This window comes from Hordeum vulgare, chromosome 7H (genome assembly GCF_904849725.1).
Source record: "Hordeum vulgare subsp. vulgare chromosome 7H, MorexV3_pseudomolecules_assembly, whole genome shotgun sequence".
Lineage (NCBI taxonomy): Eukaryota > Viridiplantae > Streptophyta > Magnoliopsida > Poales > Poaceae > Hordeum > Hordeum vulgare.
This window is the reverse complement of record NC_058524.1, coordinates 251187512-251210022: the sequence shown is the minus strand read 5'-3', so window position 1 is coordinate 251210022 and position 22511 is coordinate 251187512.

The following is a 22511-nucleotide window of genomic DNA, read 5'->3' as shown; positions in this document are numbered from 1 at the left end:
TTCGTTTGTGTGTTTATTACTTGGAAATCGTTTCGAGCGCGCCGGCCGTGGGCCAGTCAATCTCGCGTCGTGTGATGCGACTCGATCAAGCCGCTAGCATCTCTTTTCGCATTCTTATCCCATCCCTGCTCTCTCCCTAATAATAATAAAGCGTCTAAGGCTTTTGTCGTCAGTAGTGACTATTTTACAGAAAGATCCCTGATATTTGCTGAAATCAACCCGCAGTTCTATTTTAAGTCAGAAAAACGAATCGTTTTTTTAATGTTTCAGAAACCCCCTGATATTTCAGGTAATCAACCGCAGTCCGGATTTAAGTCAGAAAACGAATCGCTTTTTTGCTTTTCTCAGAAAACCCCCGGATGTTTCAGGTAATTAACCCGCCCTCTATTTTTAAGTCAGTCAAAACGTTTTTTGTTTTAACCCGACTTTTCAGTTAATCAATATACATTTTATCTAAAACAAAAGTATTCATATCTTTTAAGGTTTTAACATGTTATATATGAAATTTGATTAGAAAAATATGCAGAATCTAAATAGGATGTTATTTTTAGCTGTTGAATACTTCTTAAATATTATTTTTGATGCAAACTTAATTTGTAGTGCATAATCATTTTTTCTCTCTCTTTCCAACGACGATACGAATTGCAATAAACATTCATTAAATTAAAATTAAATTGAAAGGAAAGAAAATCATCGTTAACCACACATGCACACCTTTGAAAAACCTCATGGGGAGAAACAACATGTTTTTCGTCTTATTCCGAGTGATTGTACATTTAAACGCATTTTCGTTGTATGAGCACTAAGGTCATCGTCGGCAACACAAATGTGATGTCATGTGAAAATATATTACGTTCAGAGCGTGTGTTATTTTCTCTTCCGTTGCAACGCACGGGTTCTTTTGCTAGTTACTAATAAATCAAATAGTGCTTCTTCCGTACGTCATCCAAATTACCCTTAAAGTTGACTTAAATTACCCACCAATGCCACCTATAAGTCATAAAAAACGTTTCAAACAGGAAAATCTTCGGACTGGGCCGACCCGTGTAGGCACCTCCTATATTACGCTCTGGGCATTGAAAAAAAATGTAGCACACCTGTTTGGGCCGGCCCATGCGTGGGCGCCTGTTTTTTTAGTTTAGTTTTTATTTTTCTTTTCAGTTCCATTTTATTTTTCTACTTTAAATAATTTAGAACTTCAAACAACTTTTCTCAATTTTAAAAAACTGAGAATTTTGAAATAAAATATTCAAAAATACATTTTTTTGAGAATTCAAAAACTACTCAGGAGTTTTGAAAAATGTTTGCATATAAGAAAATGTTTAAACTTTGATAAAATGTCCATAAAATAAAAAAGTCAACGATTTTAAACAAAAGTCCGTATAAAAATCTTAAAAACAGTTCGTGCCTCTGTTTTTAGTCTCATTTTTTATTTTTATTTTTTCGTTCCATTTTTTAGTTTAAATAATTTAGAACTTTCAAAAACTTTTGCAATTTATAAAACTCGGAATTTTAAAATAAAAGTTTGAAGAAAATATAAAATGTTTGTGAATTCAAAAAATGCTCAGGATTTTTGTAAAAATATTCGCATATTCAGAAAAATGTTCATAATTTTGAGAACAATGTTGGTGAAAACAATAAAAGTCCATGATTTTGAAAAAAAGTTTGTGTGTTATTTTTTGAGTGCAATTGAAAAAAATGTTTGCTAATTCAAAAAATGTTCATGCATTTTCAGGAAATGTCCTAAAATTTTAAAGACATAATATGATTAGCACCATTGGAGATTATAATTGTTTTTCTCCCGTTGCAACGCACGAGTCCTTTTGCTAGTCGTACAAATAAGCTTTCGACTCTCTCTCTTGAGCTACAACGCGTTCCTGCTTCTTTCGATTCCATCACTACGGCGGAGAGCGGTACGGGCGAGCGAGCGGCGACGATGCGTGGCCCCGGCGAGGCCGTCGTCTATCCCGCATCGACGGCGAGCTGCGACGGACGCACAAACCTAACGAGCGGCAACGGCCACCGCTCGTGGTGAACGACGCCCAGCCCCGACGAGGTTGCTGTTTCCCCATCCCCGCGAGCACGACCACCTCTTTTCCCAGCTCCGGCGGACGAGCTACATAATTGCGATGGCGAGGCACAACCATGACACACGGATGTTGGAACCAACATTGATTTTTGCTACATGTTTCAACCGGCACCGAAATTTGCTACAACCGACACCGTATTTTGCTACCCCCGATGTCGCATTTTGCTATATCGCACATGGCGTCGCGATTTTTGCTACAACCGACGTTTCATTTTGCTACAACCTGCATAACATTTTTGCTACATCCATCACGACTATGCTGCGACCCGTGACGGCGGCCGGGGCGCTGCGACCGGCGCTATTGGAGGTTTGGGCGTCCTATTGGAGCTGCCTCCGCCAGCGAGGGAGCTGCAACCGCACACGAAAGTTGCTGCATGCGTGGATCCAACGAGGGAGCTGCAACTGCAGGCGAGGATGACGACCGACGGCGAGGACGGCCGGGGAGGGGGGCTGCGCGTTGGACGAGGACGGCCGACGAGGTGCTCGTGTTCGTTGGCTGAAGGTTTGGGATGAGGAGATCCAACGGTCAAGGGCGTCCAAATCTGACGGTCAGGGTGTGACCGACCGAATCGTTCACGCCGCTGCGCCGGCGCAAAGCGTTGCCCTTATTATTTTTTAGACGGAGATGTGTTGTGAGAGACATCCATCTTTAAATTAATAAAGCCAACATAGACAGAATACACAACTCAAGGCATAAACCGACCAAAATACAATAAAACAGAGGCCGCCGCGTCAGCCCCGCTCCTCGCCTCTCACCCGACCTCGCCGGAGCGCTCTACCGACGTTGAGCGGCAGTGGCCCGACCACCGGAGTGCGCTGCAGCCGCCCGCCGCATCGCTCCTTGTGCGGGAGATCGCCGCCGGCCCTATCTCCGGCCAGATCCAGGTCGGCTGCGCCTGGATCCGTCGCCCCTCGCGCCCCAGGAAGCTCCCGCCGGCCCCCGTGCCTGGACCGCCGCCGCCGGCCTGCACCCCGCCTCGCTCGATCCAGGCGGGATCGAACATGAGGACGACAGCGCCAGCGCCCCATGGGCCACCTCCTGCCTCGTCCGACCGAGCATGCCCCGAGCCGGCCTGCCATCGCCCCTTCGCCCCGCCTGCTACACCAAGGCTAGCCGGCCTGCCTCCCCCGTCGGGCCGACCCATGGTGAGCAGCTCCCCCCAAGCTCACTATTCTTCGCCCCGGGCGGGAAATAGCTAAGATGCGCAGCTGCCCTGTTTAGGCCTGGTAGTATTTATATTAGGATTTTTGGATTTATTAATTTCCAGAAAAATGTTATAATTTCAAACGTCCGTAGATATTAAACCGTGCATTTGTTGGCAGCGAGTAATATATGTAACTTGTGTAACTTTTTGCATAGAACATTATCTTGCAACTTTCATGCATGTTTGAAGTGGTTTGAACCGCCGCATGCCTAGATTTGTGTGTTGTATTAATAGGGAATTATTCCGTAGCTATTTTTGCGCGTGTCCGGTTTGTTCAAATCCCATAGATAAATGTTCAAGTTGTTCGGGACCCTTTGCCATGTATTTTAGATAGTGTCTCGCTATTTTTGCATGTAGGTGTTGTCAATGGTTTTGTTTTGTCAGGTTTAGGCCATATTCTCGCATATATGTGTGGCGCAAGTTTATTTTTCAAGCCCCACATATTATATATGTTTTTGGTGTACAAAAATCAATAGAATTTAACTGTGCATTTAGTTTTGTCTTTCGAGTAAGTTAGCGTGCATGATATTTTGTCATGTTGCCCTCTTGTCTATTTTGTTGGATTTATTCCGCGCGTGATGTGCATGAGTTGTGAACTAGAGATATGCCCTTGGATATGCATGTTAGCCCTAGGTAATTTTGGTTGCAATAGAAATCCATGTTTAGGTGTTGTTTGCTTGTTGTCAACATGCTAGAAAATAGTGCTGATTTGGAGATGCTCAAAAATATTTCTAAGTCTGAAATCTGTTATATTTTGTTGCTGTCTTGCCATCAGTTGTGCTAGTGATCTACATCTCCTTTGAGGTTGGTGCAATGGAGTTATTTGTAGCCCTTAAGATTCTCTAGCATGTTGTAGATTTTCATGCCATTCAGTGCCCTGTAGCATATAGTTTTGCTGCCGTCAATATGCCTTCAGATTAAAAACTGCACTGTCAACAGTGTTATTCTCACTAAGTCTGAAACTGTGTGTGAGATACCATTTTGTGATTTCTTTTCCTAGTGATCCATGCTTCCATGCTAGTTGTATTTAGTAGGGTGTCGTTCTGCATCTTGACCACTACTGCCTCATGTCTCATTTGAGCATTTTAGAATTATGTAGCTTGTTGTTTTGGGGTGTAGAAAATGTCATGTTGCTGTTTCTGGCAGATTATGACTATTTCTTGTGTAGCTTGTATTTGTTGAACCGTTGCTCCGTTTTGATCGTGACCTATATGAAACTTGCATAGAATCTTGTGTAGTTTCATTTTATCTTGATGCTTGTATGTTTTGGGGTGCTTGTGACTGACATCCGCATGCATATTTCATTCATGACATCATATCTTGCGGTGATCATATCTTTTGAACCGTAGCTCCGTTTACGATGATCTCTATGTGTAAATTGATTGGAATGATGCGTAGAATCACGTGAACCACTTTAGTTTACTGTTTGACAAGTATTAAAACATATTAGTTCAGATCTGGACATAATTCTAATTTAACGTGTGGGTTCATCTCGGGGATGCTATATGTCGTTTCCGACCTCATTTAAAATGCCTAGATAGGTAGTTTAATTACGCTTCACCTCCTGCCATGTTTAACCAACATTTAATATTGTCGTGTAAATAATGGGAAGTGAACTAAATAATTAAAGGTGAAGTTTCGTCGATATGCAACTCGTTGGATATTGAACTTCACTTAATGTGTAGTGTTTGATTGTGTGAATTGCCTTGTCATACCGTGCATAAATGAAACCGCTCATGCATCATTTGTGTTGTGCATCGCGTGGTGAATATCGTGTGTTGGTTCTTGTTTCCGGTTTGCTTCGTCTCGATAGAGTTATGACCGCTTTGGAGTGTGAGGATCCGTTCGACTACGTCGGTTCGTCTGCTTACAGAGTCATTCTTCTTCTAAGCGGGATCTCATGCAAGATGACCATTTCCCTAGATACCATTACTATCATTGCCATGCTAGTTGTTTTTTGTTTCTATCGCTATGTTCATTGCCTACCACCTGTTAAATGTTAGCATCTCAATATTGCCATGAAAACGTTCAACTTGTTCACCACCTAGCAAAACCACTGATTGGCTATGTTATCGTTTGCTTAACCATGTGTTAGCATTGCTAGTTGCAGGTGCAGTTGCTTCCATGTGATAACATGGGTTCCTTGTTATATCACCATATTAATGCTAATTAAATTAATGCACCTATATACTTGGTAAAAGATGGAAGTCTCGGCCTTTCTAGCCTGGTGTTTTGTTCCACCTTTGCCCCCGTAGTTTCGGCTACCGGTGTTATGTTTCATAATGAGCGCTCCTAACATGATTGGGGTTGTTATGGGGACCCCCTAGATTCTCCTTTTGGGATAAAGCTCGTCTGTCAAGGCCCAACATTGGTACTATATTTTTTCAACATAATAATTCTGTTAATACTGAAAAACATAGGGAGTTAGCGCTACCCGAGGAGTAGTTCAACATAATACAGGGAGGGCTAGTGCTCATGGTGTTGGTCCAAAACAAAGCCACTTGCGGGGCCACCCAGGGCAACTCGGGGGATGTCTATCCAGCCACCGTACGTAGTGCTCATCCGTCGTGTCCTGAGAACGAGATACGTGGCTCCTATCGGGATCGTCAACACGTCGGGCGGCCTTGCTGGACTTGTTTTACCTTTATCGAGCGTCTTGTGCGAGGGATTCCGAGGATACTTTGAGCTAACTCGAGGTTGAGGTTCCAATAGGAACCCGAGGAGATCACGGGTTTCCTTGATCGAGGTCATTCCGTTGCAACGTGTGGTAGTTTGTGATGGACTAGTTGGAGCACCCCTGCAGGGTTAAATCTTTCAGAAAGTCGTGCCCATGGTTAGGTGGCAACGTGGAAACTTTGTTTAACATCCGGTTCTAGATAACTCGAAGTAAGCTTAATTAAAACTTGCCAACTGAGTGCGTAACCGTGACTATCTCTTTCGTGAGCTCCTTCTTCGATCGAGGACACGATGGGGTTATGTCTGACGTAAGTAGGTGTTCAGGATCATTCATTTGATCATCAGTAGTTCACGTCCGCTATGCGTAGATTACCCCTCTTTATTCTTGTACTCGTAAGTTAGCTACCTTACATAAATGCTTAGCCGCTTGCTGCAGCCTCACCACTTAACCATACCTCACCTATTAAGCTTGCTAGTCTTGATACCTTTGGAAATGAGATTGCTGAGTCCCCTGTGCCTCAAAGATTACTACAACACCAGCTGCAGGTGCATGTAAAGGACACTAAGACGTGAGCGCGATGATTGTTCATTTGGAGTTTCTTCTTCTTCCTCTTCGTCGATCTAGGATGGGTTCCAGGCCGGCAGCCTGGGATAGCAAGGATGGACGTCATTCTTTTCTCGTTTGTTTTCGTCCGTAGTCGGACCCTGTTCTTCTTCGAGATGTTTATGAATTGTACTGATGTGACTCTGATGTAGCTTGTGGCGAGTGTAAGCCAATTCCATATACTCTTCTCTTCAGTACATGTACTTGTAACGATATCCATTCTTGCTAAACGACGAGATGCGCTTCTATCCCTGTCGAGGCCCTCGCACCAAAATAAGGATAGGGTCGCATCTTGGGCTTTACAAGTTCGTATCAGAGCAGTACCGACCTAGGAGCCCCCTTGATTGATCGAACGTGGCCGAGTCGAGTCTAATGAAAAACTATTTTGAGTCTTAGTTATATTGGAGAGCAGGTTTCTTTTTTCTCCTCGTCTACGCTCTCGTGTGGTTCACGACTTAGGAAATTTCAATTCTACTCCTCTTCTCACTCATTTTTTTTAAGATCACGCGGATATTTTGGAATCTATATGATGTCGATGTGACGGAGTTCTGTCTTGGTGCCTCCTGTCCGACTTGATTTCTTCCGGGGAGTTGAGCTCCAGGGGATTCTTGAGCACATCGTTATCATTCAGATTTCTTAGTATCTCAAGACGAAGGTTGTTCGAAATTTCTTCAATACTAGTAGTGGCGAGAGGAGTCCGGCTTCCCCAGTACTGGTGCAGATAGATCCGGATGTATCGCCACACTTAGTATCGTTGTAATTATGAGGATCTGAGATAGATGAGTTTTCGAGATTTTGGTTATGTGTTGACGGATGTGGTACACTGAACGGGTTAGTATAGGAGTTGAGTGATATATTACTCCTTGTATTTGTGGACCGGATTGCATGACCAGAATTTTCAGGAGTTCTTAGGTGGGAATTCAAGTAGTTACTTATAGGACAATCTTCCAATAGATGCATGATGTGAGGTTGGGGTTCGACATCTAGTGGATTTGCTTGTTCACGGTTGTCTTAGAACGGTTCTCGTTGTGTCTTAAAGAGTCATTGTAGCTTGCTACGAGACTCGGGGACGCTTCGTATATCGTGTGCACTGCCTTGCACATGATGGCTACTGTAGGATAGAGCCCGTGCGAGCCTCATCCAGGAAAATATCGGACGGAATCTCTCTCATGAATTTGTTCTGGCTTGTTTCATAAGCCTCACCCCTTTGTTTTGTTGGAGTATGGTAATTCGAGTTGCTTCGATGTCAAGTGGTGAATTCACATCTTTCCCAGAGGTCTTCTCATATTTTTGTGAGTGCGCTAATTCTTTTGCTCAATCAATTATCTTATCAATTCTTTCAACCGAAGCTGTCTTGTCAATTCTTTTCCAACCGAAGTGCTTCTCTTCAAGTGAATTCTATTTCCCCCAAATTTGCAAGATCAATCTCTCTTTTCTTTCCAGAGTTCCTATCACCTGTCCCAAGGTGTCTTTGTTTTTCCCCGCCATCCCGCCCTTTTTCTTCAGCGATTCAATTATCATCCAAGTTCCTTTGTTTTCATTGATACTTCTGCTATCTTTATTCCGTATGCTATCCAGTAATTCATTGTGAAGATTCTCAGGAGTTCGTGTTCATCATTTATTCATGTTGTTTTCTTACCCGGTGGATTCAATTCAACCTCTCAGTGTTCATCTTATCCTTTTCATTCGCTAGTGCTTTCCAGTGTTGGTAATTCTCATCAAGCCTGTCTTGTGATTCATCCATCTCCGTTCTATCCGGAGTGTTGAGTTATCTCAGAAGTTTCTTGTTTTCAACCCTTTCAATCATTTCGAGGTTCTCAACCTCATCAAGTTTTCATTTGTACCGGTGCAATCAATCCTTTTAATTAATTGTTTCAATGGTGGTTTCTTTTGAGTGGGACCTAACCCACAGGTTCTTTCCCAGGATCTTTCCTGGCTCTTCTAATCATTCTGGAGTGTCTCTGTAATTTTGGTGGTGTCCCTTCTCTTCATTCTCAGCTTGTGTCTCTTTCAATTGGTTTCAACCATGAGAAATTTCTGTTCATATCTATCCGGTGCATGTCAGTGTTGTGTTCATTTCTTGATCCTTCGAAGGCCATAATTTCAGAAGATTTCTTTGTTCTCAACTTTCAGCTTTCGTTCTCAAATTCTTCTCAATTGTTGTCTCTTCATTCGTCTCTCAATTATTCCGGTGCCTTGTTCAGTTTTCTATTAGGCGGCTCAAGATCTCTTCATTCTCAAGGTGTTGTTCAAGATTTCTTGTGGCAATAGTTCTCATTTTCTTCTTCGTTCTTTTCTTTCCAAGATCTAGTTTCTATTCTGTAACGGAAGCCGTGTGATGTTGCTCTCTTCAACCTATCATTTTGTCTTTTCAAGATCATATTGTTCCCTTGTTCAATTTAGTTAGTTTGTTGTGAATCTTTTCAAGATCTTTCCATTGTATCAAATTTTTGTCCCCCTTTTCCTACCGAAGTGCTGTCGAAATTTTGTGTGAATTCTTTCCTGTTTATTATATCATTCTTCATCTCTTTGCAACCCCCAAGGGTCATTGGTTTCACTCGTTTCTCAAGAAGCAACTAAGTTTTACCTCTTGCTCTTTCTCTTTGTCTTCCCCTTTCATTCTTGGATCTCGGGTCGAGATCCTCTTGTAGTGTAGGAGAGTTGTGACAGCCCGAGACCGATGCTCCAGATGATTCCCCTTTTATTCCTTTGATGCCGTGTGATTATTTGAATTGTCACATCATCATCGCATCATGCGCATCATCTGCATTGCATCGGCACTCCGTTGCCGCCAGTTTTCAAACTTGCATCCGTTAGAAGTTGTCGGTTCTCTCCGTTCTCGTCGTTACCCGTTTTGAGACCAACCACACACGCACGTGCCCGCGGCATCGTCAAACCCTGTTTTTAAAAGTGTGTATAAAATATTCTTGGATTGGGCTGAAACTTGGCATGCGGTCTTATTTTAATACAAGTAGGCCGTCTGCCAATTTTCGTCGCAATCGGAGTTCGTCTCGTACCCGAACGGTCGACCGTAGCGGCACCGTATTTGGTTATCGTCGGACGTTTCTCGATGTTTTAAACTCGTTGCCGGGTTGCCCGTTTTACCTCTCGTCTCCGGCTAGCCACTCTACACAGCCCACCTAAGCACTTCCAGCATCCTTGGCGGTCCGGATCGCGATTCCGTGGTCGAAAACGGAGCCGGATTCGGATAACCCTAGCCCCATTTGCTATATGTAGACCACTATCTCACCTAACCCAACTCCTCCTCGAAACCCGTGTTAACCCTAACCCTAGCGCAGCCAACCTCCCACCTCTCTCTCCTCAACCGCCGCGGGCCTGCCCAAGCCCATCGTCGGCCCTCCCCGGGTCCGGTTGCGCCGCCCCGCTCCCTCCCGCGAGCATGAGCTCCCTGCTGCCCGAGCTGCCCGAGCCTCCCGAGCTGTCGCCACGCGCCGCCTTGCCCTGCCAGCTGCCGCGTCCCTGCCGCCGCGTCAGCCCCGCCCCTCGCCTCTCACCTCTCACCCGACCTCACCGGAGCGCTCTACTGACCACTGGAGTGCGTTGCAGCCGCCCGCCGCATCGCTCCTTGTGCGGGAGATCGCCGCCGGCCCCGTCTCCGACCAGTTCGGGCTGGCTGCGCCCGGATCCGTCGCCCCTCGCGCCCGAGGAAGCTCCCGCCGGCCCCCGTGCCTAGACCACCGCCGCCGGCCTCCACCCCGCCTCGCTCAATCCAGGCGGGATTGAACAGGAGGACGACAGCGCCAGCGCCCCGTGGGCCACCTCCTGCCTCGTCCAGCCGAGCATGCCCCAAGCCGGCCTGCCAACGCCCCTTCGCCCCGCCTGCTACGTCAAGGCTAGCCGGCCTGCCTCCCCCGTCGGGCCGGCCCATGGTGAGCAGCTCCCCCCAAGCCCGCTATTTTTTGCCCCGGGCGAGAAATAGCTAAGATGCACCGCTGCCCTGTTTAGGCCCGGTAGTATTTATTTTAGGATTTATTAATTTCTAGAAGAATGCTATAATTTCAAACGTCCGTAATATTAAACCGTGCATCGGTTCGCAACGAGTAATATATGTAACTTGTGTGGTTTTTCGCATAGAACATTATTTTACAACTTTCATGCATATTTGAAGTGGTTTGAACCGCCGTATGCCTAGATTTGCGTGTTGTCCTAATAGGGAATTATTCCGTAGCTATTTTTGCGCGTGCACGGTTTGTTCAAATAATCAAATCCCATAGATAAATGTTCAAGTTGTTCGGGACCCTTTGCCATGTATTTTAGATAGTGTCTCGCTATTTTTGCATGTAGGTGTCGTCAATAGTTTTGCTTTGTCGGATTTAGGCCATATTCTCGCATATATGTGTGACGCTAGTTTATTTTTCAAGCCCAACATATTATATAAGTTTTCGGGGTAGAAAAATATATAGAATTTAACTGTGGATTTAGTTTTGTTTTTCGAGTAAGTTAGCGTGCATGATATTTTGCCATGTTGCACTCTTGTCTATTTTGTGGGATTTATTCCGCGCGTGATGTGCATGAGTTGTGAACTAGAGATATGCCCTTGGATATGCATGTTAGCCCCTCGTAACTTTGGCCGATCAGCTGACGTGCGTCACTCCCCTTCGACAGCAGTGGCACGTTTGCATCTCGGATGATGGTAAGCTCACATGTTCTACGACCTTACCAACTTGCCAATGGTCATCTGAGGGTCTCGAGTTTGTCACCGACATGAAGATTCTGCCTCTCGGAACCTGTGATGCTATCTTAGGGATGGATTGGCTCAAACAACATAGCCCTATGATAGCCGATTGGAAAAGCAAGGTCATCCGAATACCGAGTGTGTTTGGACCAGCCAACCTGTTCGGCCATGACTCCAACTCCACTACTTGCCATCTATCAACAACATTCAACTATAGAACATGTGTAGATAGGGCTCTCTCCTGGATATGGTGCTTATTTACCCGCTGATTGAAGATCAAAGCACCAGTTCCGTCACTCCACCAGAGCTGTAGCACCTATTGACTGAGTACCAAGATGTGTTCGGTGAGCCATCCGGGCTACCGTCATGTCGTGCGTGCGACCACACCATTCCTCTTGTGTCGGGTGCCTAACCTGTCAACATTCGTCCGTAGCAAAACAAGTCGGAACACAAATTAGAGATTGAAAGACAAGTAGAAGAGTTGTTACAGTCCGGGGTGATACAACGCAGCCACAACAACTTTGCTTCCCTGTCATTTTGGTCAAGAAGAAAGATGGTACCTGGCGACTTTGCATCGACTAAATACATTTCAATTCCACGACTTCTATCAGCAAATTTCACGTACCTATCATCGAAGAGGTGTTGAACGAACTACACGGCGCAACCTCGTTCTCCAAATTTGATTTGCGAGCACGGTACCATTAGATCAGGCTCCCTGAGGGTGATGTGACAGCCCGAGACCGACGTTCCAGAAGATTCCCCTTTTATTCTGTTTTCGTCGTGTGACTATTTTATTTGTTGCATCATCATCGCATCATGAGCATTGCATCGGCATCCCGTTGCCGCCGGTTTTCAAAACTTGCATCTGTTGTTAGTTGCCGGTTCTCTCCGTGTTCGTCGTTGCCCGTTCTGAGCCGACCACACTCGCACGGGCCTTGGCAGCGTTTAAATCTTGTTTTTAAAAGTGTGTGTAAAACTTCCTCCGATTGGGTTGAAACTTGGCGTGCAGTCTTATTTAGATATAGTTAGGCCGCCTGCCAATTTTCGTCGCACTCGGAGTCCATCTGGTACTCGAACGGTCGACCGTAGCGGCACCGTATTCGGTCTATTGTCGAACGTTTTGTTCGATGTTTTAAATCGCGTTGTCGGGCTGCCCACTTCCCTCTCATCTTAGCCAACACCCCTCTACACGGCCTAAACCTAGCCCACCTAACCCTAGGGCGTTTCCGGAGTGTCCGATCGCAATCGGAGGGTCCGAAAATGCCCAAATCCCCTAACCCTAGCTACCCCGACTATAAAAGGAAGGCTAGCCCTTCCTAAAATGGCTCCCCCTAATCCCTCCTCGTAATCCGTGCTGTCGCCAGCTCTCGCAATTCCCAGCGCAGCCCCTGTCTCCCTCCCCCTGCGCCAGGGCCGCGAAGCCCATCTGAGGCCTGCCCCGGGCCCGAACCGGGCCACGCATAGGATCGCCCTACAGCTCCCGTGCCCTTTCTCCTCGTCGACCGGTCGTCGGACGATCTCGCCGCGCCAGACCCTGACCAGGCCAGCCCCGCCGCCGATGTCCCTCTCCATCTTTCCTCCTTCTCTATTCCCTCTAACCTCCCCTCGTTCTCTTCTTCATAGGGAGGCCATGGCCGCTGTGATGAGGAGCTCCGCCGGCAGCACTATCGAGCCTCCCGTCGCCGGGGACGGACCCTCCACGCCCAGATCTGGAGGCCCTGGCTAGATCCGCGCCGCCCAAGGCCCTCGTGCTGCTCCGCCGACCGCATCCGCCTTTGAGCGCGCCGTCAGGCGAGCTCCCTTGATCCGATCGGGATCGGGAGGTCGCGCTCGCACGCGCCCGCATGGGCCTCCAGCACGCCAAGGCCCAGTCGGCATCCCGCCAGGCCGGCTTGCCTCGCCCCCTCACGCGGCCGAGCCGGCTGGCCTGTCTCGCCGAGGCCAAGGAGCTACCGCGTCGGCCCACTCCGCTCCAGCTGGCCGAGGTTGCCCCTCCTTCTCCAGTTCTGGGCCAAGCCCACCAGGTGAGCTGCCCCACCGCCCTATTTCCCGCCATGTGCGTCGTTTAGTGACGAGGATTCGGCCCATTTAGTATTTAGGACTTTATCCGCGATTTAATTATTTCAGCAATAGGCCGTATTTTAGAATGCCCGTAGATATTTAACCATGCATCAGATCGGAACGAATTATCTATGGAACTTGTGTAGTTTTTTGTGTAGATTCGTAATTTGCAACTAGCATGCATGTTTGAAATAGTTTGACCCGCCGTATGCCTAGTTTTGCGTGCTGTCTCAATAGGGAGTTGCCCGTATTTATTTCCGTGCGTATCCGGATTGCTCAAACTCCGTAGATAAAATGCTCATGTTTTTAGGGACATTTTGCCATGTATTTTAGAGTAGTTTTTTGTATTTTAGCATGTAGGATTCCGTCGCTAGTTTGATATACCCCGTTTAGGACATATTCTCGCATATTCGTGTGGCGTTATTTTCGTTTTTGCAACCCCAGATGTTATATATGTTTTCGGGGTAGAAAAATCCATAGAATTTAAATGTGCTTTTAGTTTTAGCTTTTGAGCAAGTTAGTGCGCGTGATATTTTTCCATGTTGCCCTTTAGTTTATTTTTGTGGGATTTAATCCGTGCATGATATGATTAAGTTGTCAACTAGAGATATGTTTAGGTGTGGTTTGCTTGATCTCAACTTGCTAGAAAATAGTGCTGTCTTAGAGATGCTGAAATATTTCGAAGTCTGAAATCTGTTATATTTTGTTGCTGTCTTGTCATGAGTTTATGTGGTGATCTATAGCTCTTTTGAGGTTGGGGCAATGTAGTTAGTTGTAGACTTTAAGATTCTCTAACATGCTGTGAATTGTCATGCCATTTGGAGTCCTGTAGCTTATGGTTTTGCTGCTATCAATATGCCTTCAGATCGAAAACTGCAGTGTCATAAACTATTATTTTCACCAAGTCTGAAACTGTGTGTGAGATGCCATTTTGTGAGTTCTTTCCTTGTGATCCTTGCTTCCATGCTAAATGTTATTGGTTGTATGTTGTAGTGCATCTTGTTGGAATTATGCCCTAGAGGCAATAATAAATATAGTTATTATTATAATTCCTGTATCAAAATAATCGTTTATTATCCATGCTATAATTGTATTGAATGAAGACTTATATACATGTGTGGATACATAGACAAAACACTGTCCCTAGCAAGCCTCTAGTTGGCTAGCCAGTTGATCAAAGATAGTCAGGGTCTTCTGATTATGAACAAGGTGTTGTTGCTTGATAACTGGATCACGTCATTAGGAGAATCACGTGATGGACTAGACCCAAACTAATAGACGTAGCATATTGATCGTGTCATTTTGTTGCTACTGTTTTCTGCGTGTCAAGTATTTGTTCCTATGACCATGAGATCATATAACTCACTGACACCGGAGGAATGCTTTGTGTGTATCAAACGTCGGAACGTAACTGGGTGACTATAAAGATGCTCTACAGGTATTTCCGAAGGTGTTCGTTGAGTTAGTATGGATCGAGACTGGGATTTGTCACTCCGTGTGACGGAGAGGCATCTCGGGGCCCACTCGGTAATACAACATCACACACAAGCCTTGCAAGCAATGTGACTTAGTGTAAGTTGCGGGATCTTGTATTACGGAACGAGTAAAGAGACTTGCCGGTAAACGAGATTGAAATAGGTATGCGGATACTGACGATCGAATCTCGGGCAAGTAACATACCGAAGGACAAAGGGAATGACATACGGGATTATATGAATCCTTGGCACTGAGGTTCAAACAATAAGATCTTCGTAGAATATGTGGGATCCAATATGGGCATCCAGGTCCCGCTATTGGATATTGACCGAGGAGTCACTCGGGTCATGTCTACATAGTTCTCGAACCCGCAGGGTGTGCACACTTAAGGTTCGACGTTGTTTTATGCGTATTTGAGTTATATGGTTGGTTACAGAATGTTGTTCGGAGTCCCGGATGAGATCACAGACGTCACGAGGGTTTCCAGAATGGTCCGGAAACGAAGATTGATATATAGGATGACCTCATTTGATTACCGGAAGATTTTCGGAGTTACCGGGAATGTACCGGGAATGACGAATGGGTTCCGGGTGTTCACCAGGGGGGGGGGGCAACCCACCGCGGGGAAGCCCATAGGCTTTGGGGGTGGCGCACCAGCCCTTAGTGGGCTGGTGGGACAGCCCAAGAAGGCCCTATGCGCCAAAGGAAGAAAATCAAAGAGAAAAGAAAAAAAAGAGGAGGTGGGAAAAGGGGGAAGGACTCCTCCTTCCAAACCTAGTTGGATTCGGTTTGGAAGGGGAGGACTCCCCCCTTGGCTCGGCCGACCCCCTTGAGGGTCCTTGGACCCCAAGGCAAGGCTCCCCCTCTCCCCCCTATATATACGGAGGTTTTAGGGCTGATTTGAGACAATTTGCCACGGCAGCCCGACCACATACCTCCACAGTTTTACCTCTAGATCGCGTTTCTGCGGAGCTCGGGCGGAGCCGTGCTGAGATTAGATCACCACCAACCTCCGGAGCGCCATCACGCTGCCGGAGAACTCATCTACCTCTCCGTCTCTCTTGCTGGATCAAGAAGGCCGTGATCATCGTCGAGCTGTACGTGTGCTGAACGCGGAGGTGTCGTCCGTTCGACACTAGATCGTGGGACTGATCGCAGGACGGTTCGCGGGGCAGATCGAGGGATGTGAGGACGTTCCACTACAACAACCGCGTTCACTAACGCAGACGCTTGTGCTGTGCGATCTACAAGGGTACGTAGATCGAATATCCCCTCTCGTAGATGGACATCACCATGATAGGTCTTGATGCACGTAGGAAAATTTTGTTTCCCATGCGACGTTCCCCAACAGTGGGATCATGAGCTAGGTTCATGCGTAGATGTCTTCTTGAGAAGAACACAAAAGTTTTTGTGGGCGGTGATGTGCGTTTTGCTGCCCTCCTTAGTCTTTTCTTGATTCCGCGGTATTGTTGGATTGAAGCGGCTTGGACCGACATTACTCGTACGCTTACGAGAGACTAGTTTCATCGCTACGAGTAACCCCGTTGCTCAAAGATGACTGGCAAGTGTTAGTTTCTACAACTTTAGTTGAATCGGATTTGACCGAGGAGGTCCTTGTATAAGGTTAAATAGCAATTCATATATCTCCATTGTGGTGTTTGCGTAAGTATGATGCGATCCTACTAGATACCCATGGTCACCACGTAAAACATGCAACAACAAAATTAGAGGACGTCTAACTTGTTTTTGCAGGGTATGCTTGTGATGTGATATGGCCAACGATGTGATGTGATATATTGGATGTATGAGATGATCATGTTGTAATAGATAATATCGACTTGCACGTCGATGGTACGGCAACCGACAGGAGCCATAGGGTTGTCTTTAAACTAACGTTTGTGCTTGCAGATGCGTTTACTATTTTGCTAGGATGTAGCTTTAGTAGTAATAGCATGAGTAGCACGACAACCCCGATGGCGACACGTTGATGGAGATCATGGTGTGGCGCCGGTGACAAGAAGATCGTGTTGGTGCTTTGGTGATGGAGGTCAAGGAGCACGTGATGATGGCCATATCATGTCACTTATGAATTGCATGTGATGTTAATCCTTTTATGCACCTTATTTTGCTTAGAACGACGGTAGCATTATAAGGTGATCTCTCACTAAAATCTCAAGACGAAATTGTGTTCTCCCCGACTGTGCACCGTTGCTACAGTTCGTCGTTTCGAGACACCACGTGATGATCGGGTGTGATAGACTCAACGTTCACATACAACGGGTGCAAAACAGTTGCACACGCGAAACACTCGGGTTAAGCTTGACGAGCCTAGCTTGTGCAGATATGGCCTCGGAACACATGAGACCGAAAGGTCGATCATGAATCATATAGATGATATGATTAGCATAGGGATGCTTACCACTGAAACTATACTCAACTCACGTGATGATCGGACTTGAGCTAGTGCAAGTGGATCATGAACCACTCAAATGACTAGAGAGATGTACTTTTTGAGTGGGAGTTTAGCGAGTAATTTGATTAAGTTAAACTCTAATTATCTTGAACATAGTCTAAGTCCACTTTGAATATATTTGTGTTGTAGATCATGGCTCACGCGACAGTCACCCTGAATTTTAATACGTTCCTAGAGAAAGCTAAGTTGAAAGATGATGGAAGCAACTTTGTAGACTGGGCTCGTAATCTTAAGCTAATCTTACAAGCTGGGAAGAAGGATTATGTCCTTAATGATGCGCTAGGAGATGAACCACCCGCTGCGGCTGACCAGGATGTTAAGAATGCTTGGTTAACACGTAAGGAGGACTACTCAGTAGTTCAATGTGCAGTCTTGTATGGCTTAGAACTGGGACTTAAACGTCGCTTTGAGCGTCATGGAGCATTTGAGATGTTCCAGGAGTTGAAGTTCATCTTTCAAACGAACACCCGGATCGAGAGGTATGAGACCTCCGATAAATTCTATGCTTGCAAGATGGAGGAGAACTCGTCTGTCAGTGAACATGTGCTCAAAATGTCTGGGTACTCAAACCGTCTAGCTGAGCTGGGGATTGAACTCCCGCAAGAGGCTATCACTGACAGAATCCTTCAATCACTGCCGCCAAGCTATAAAGGCTTTGTGTTGAACTACAACATGCAAGGGATGAACAAGTCACCCGGCGAGTTGTTTGCGATGCTGAAAGTCGCAGAGTCTGAACTCCGTAAAGAGCATCAAGTGTTGATGGTGAATAAGACCACTAGTTTCAAGAGAAACAGCAAAGGCAAGAAGGGTAATTCAAAGAAGAGCGGCAAGCCTGTTGCCAATCCGACGAAGAAACCCAAAGCTGGACCTAAGCCTGAAACAGAGTGTTACTATTGCAAGGGTATGGGTCACTGGAAGCGCAACTGCCCCAAGTATCTGGCTGATAAGAAGGCGGCCAAAGAAAAATCAGGTATATTTGATATACATGTTATTGATGTGTACTTAACCGGCTCTCGTAGTAGTGCCTGGGTATTCGATACCGGTTCTGTTGCTCATATTTGCAACTCGAAACAGGAACTGCGGAATAGACTAAGGCTGGCGAAAGATGAAGTGACGATGCGCGTAGGAAATGGTTCCAAGGTTGATGCAATCGCCATCGGCACAGTTTCACTTCAGTTACCATCAGGATTAGTTATGAACTTGAATCATTGTTATTTAGTGCCTGCGTTGAGCATGAACATTATATCTGGATCTTGTTTGTTGCGAGACGGTTACTCTTTTAAGTCAGAGAATAATGGTTGTTCTATTTCTATGAGTAACATCTTTTATGGTCATGCACCCAATGTGAGAGGATTGTTCATATTGAATCTTGATAGTGATACACACATACATAACATTGAGACCAAAAGAGTTAGAATTAACAATGATAGCGCCATATTTTTGTGGCACTGCCGCTTAGGTCATATTGGTGTAAAGCGCATGAAGAAACTCCATGCCGATGGACTTTTGGAGTCACTTGACTTTGATTCACTTGACACGTGCGAACCATGCCTCATGGGCAAGATGACTAAAACTCCGTTCTCCGGAACAATGGAGCGTGCAGGTGACTTGTTGGAAATCATACATACCGATGTGTGCGGTCCGATGAGCGTAGAGGCATGCGGCGGATATCGTTATTTTCTCACTTTCACTGACGATTTGAGTAGATATGGTTATGTCTACTTGATGAAGCACAAGTCTGAAACATTTGAAAATTTCAAGCAATTTTAGAGTGAAGTTGAAAATCATCGTAACAAGAAGATCAAGTTCCTACGGTCTGATCGTGGGGGTGAATATCTGAGTTTCGAGTTTGGTGCTCACGTAAGACAATGTGGAATTGTTTCACAGTTGACATCGCCTGGAACACCACAGTGTAATGGTGTGTCCGAACGTCGTAATCGTACTTTATTAGAGATGGTGCGATCTATGATGTCTCTTACCGATTTGTCGTTATTGTTTTGGGGTTATGCATTAGAAACAGCTGCATTCACTTTAAATAGGGCACCATCAAAATCCGTTGAGACGATACCATACGAACTGTGGTATGGAAAAAGGCCAAAGTTGTCGTTTCTTAAAGTTTGGGGATGTGATGCTTATGTCAAAAAGCTTCAGCCTGAAAAGCTGGAACCCAAAGCGGAAAAGTGCATCTTCATAGGTTACCCAAAAGAGACAGTTGGGTACACCTTCTATCTCAAATCCTAGGGCAAAGTGTTTGTTGCTAAAAACAGAGCTTTTCTCGAGAAGGAGTTTCTCTCGAGAGAATTGAGTGGGAGGAAGATAGAACTTGATGAGGTTGTCGAACCTCTCATCCCTCTAGATGGTGGCGCAGGGCAAGGGGAAACCTCTGTCATTGCGACGCCGGTTGAGGAGGAAGTTAATGATGATGATCATGAAACTCCGGTTCAAGTTCCTGTCGAACCACGCAGGTCGACGAGACCACGTGCTGCTCCAGAGTGGTACGGTAATCCCGTCATGTCAATCATGTTGTTAGACAACAATGAACCTGCAAATTATGAAGAAGCAATGGTGGGCCCAGATTCCAACAAATGGCTAGAGGCCATGAAGTCCGAGATAGGATCCATGTATGAGAACAAAGTATGGACTTTGGAAGTACTACCTGAGGGCCGCAAGGCTATTCAGAACAAATGGATCTTCAAGAAGAAGACGGACGCTGACGGCAATGTGACCGTTTATAAAGCTCGACTTGTGGCAAAGGGTTTTTCACAAGTTCAAGGAGTTGACTACGATGAGACATTCTCACCCGTGGCGATGCTCAAATGCGTCAGAATCATGTTAGCAATAGCTGCATTTTTCGATCATGAAATCTGGCAGATGATGTCAAAACGGCGTTCCTTAACGGTTTCCTTAAGGAAGAGTTGTATATGATGCAACCCGAAGGTTTTGTCGATCCTAAGAATGCTAACAAGGTGTGCAAGCTCCAGCAATCCATTTATGGGCTCGTGCAAGCATCTCGGAGTTGGAACAAACGCTTTGATGAGGTGATCAAAGCATTTGGGTTTATACAAGTGGTTGGAGAATCTTGTATTTACTAGAAAGTGAGTGGGAGCTCTGTGGCGTTTCTAATATTATATGTGGATGACATATTGCTGATTGGAAACAGCGTAGAGTTTTTGGAGAGCATAAAGGATTACTTGAATAAAAGTTTCTCTATGAAGGACCTAGGAGAAGCTGCTTACATTTTAGGCATTAAGATCTACAGGGATAGATCGAAACGCCTGATAGGACTTTCACAAAGAACATACCTTGATAAAGTTTTGAAGAGGTTCAAAATGGAACAGTCCAAGAAAGGGTTCTTGCCAGTTTTACAAGGTACGAGATTGAGTAAGACTCAGTGCCCAGCAACTGATGAGGATAGAGAGCATATGAGCACCGTCCCCTATGCTTCAGCCATAGGTTCTATCATGTATGCAATGCTGTGCACTAGACCGGACGTTAGCTTGGCCATAAGTATGGCAGGCAGGTTCCAGAGTAATCCAGGAGTGGATCACTGGACGGCGGTCAAGAATATCCTGAAGTACCTGAAAAGGACTAAGGAGATGTTTCTCGTGTATGGAGGTGACGAAGAGCTCGCCGTAAAGGGTTACGTCGATGCAAGCTTTGACACAGATCCGGACGACTCTAAGTCATAGACCAGATACGTATTTATTCTTAATGGGGGTGCGGTAAGCTGGTGCAGTTCCAAGCAAAGCGTCGTAGCAGATTCTACATGTGAAGCGGAGTACATGGCTGCCTCGGAGGCGGCTAAGGAGGGTGTCTGGATGAAGCAGTTCATTAAGGATCTTGGAGTAGTGCCAAGCACACTGAATCCAATAACCTTGTTCTGTGACAACACGGGTGCCATTGCCCTAGCAAAGGAACCACGGTTTCACAAGAAGTCCACACACATCAAACGACGCTTCAACCTCATCCGCGACTACGTCGAAGGGGAGGAGGTAAATATATGCGAAGTGCACACAGATCTGAATGTAGCAGACCCGCTGACTAAACCTCTTCCACGGGCAAAGCATGATCAACACCAGAACTGTATGGGTGTTAGATTTATTACAATGTAATTCGCATGATGATGCGAGGGCTAGATTATTGACTCTAGTGCAAGTGGGAGACTGTTGGAATTATGCCCTAGAGGCAATAATAAATATAGTTATTATTATAATTCCTGTATCAAGATAATCGTTTATTATCCATGCTATAATTGTATTGAATGAAGACTTATATACATGTGTGGATACATAGACAAAACACTGTCACTCGCAAGCCTCTAGTTGGCTAGCCAGTTGATCAAAGATAGTCAGGGTCTTCTGATTATGAACAAGGTGTTGTTGCTTGATAACTGAATCACGTCATTAGGAGAATCACGTGATGGACTAGACCCAAACTAATAGACGCAGCATACTGATCGTGTCATTTTGTTGCTACTGTTTTCTGCGTGTCAAGTATTTGTTCCTATGACCATGAGATCATATAACTCACTGACACCGGAGGAATGCTTTGTGTGTATCAAACGTCGCAACGTAACTGGGTGACTATAAAGATGCTCTACAGGTATTTCCGAAGGTGTTCGTTGAGTTAGTATGGATCGAGACTCGGATTTGTCACTCCGTGTGACGGAGAGGTATCTCGGGGCCCACTCGGTAATACAACATCACACACAAGCCTTGCAAGCAATGTGACTTAGTGTAAGTTGCGGGATCTTGTATTACGGAACGATTAAAGAGACTTGCCGGTAAACGAGATTGAAATAGGTATGCGGATACTGACGATCGAATCTCGGGCAAGTAACATACCGAAGGACAAAGGGAATGACATACGGGATTATATGAATCCTTGGCACTGAGGTTCAAATGATAAGATCTTCGTAGAATATGTGGGACCCAATATGGGCATCCAGGTCCCGCTATCGGATATTGACCGAGGAGTCACTCGGGTCATGTCTACATAGTTCTCGAACCCGCAGGGTCTGCACACTTCAGGTTCGTCATTGTTTTATGCGTATTTGAGTTATATGGTTGGTTATCGAATGTTGTTCCGAGTCCCGGATGAGATCACGGACGTCACGAGGGTTTGCAGAATGGTCCGGAAACGAAGATTGATATATAGGATGAGCTCATTTGATTACCGGAAGGTTTTCGGAGTTACCGGGAATGTACCGGGAATGACGAATGGGTTCCGGG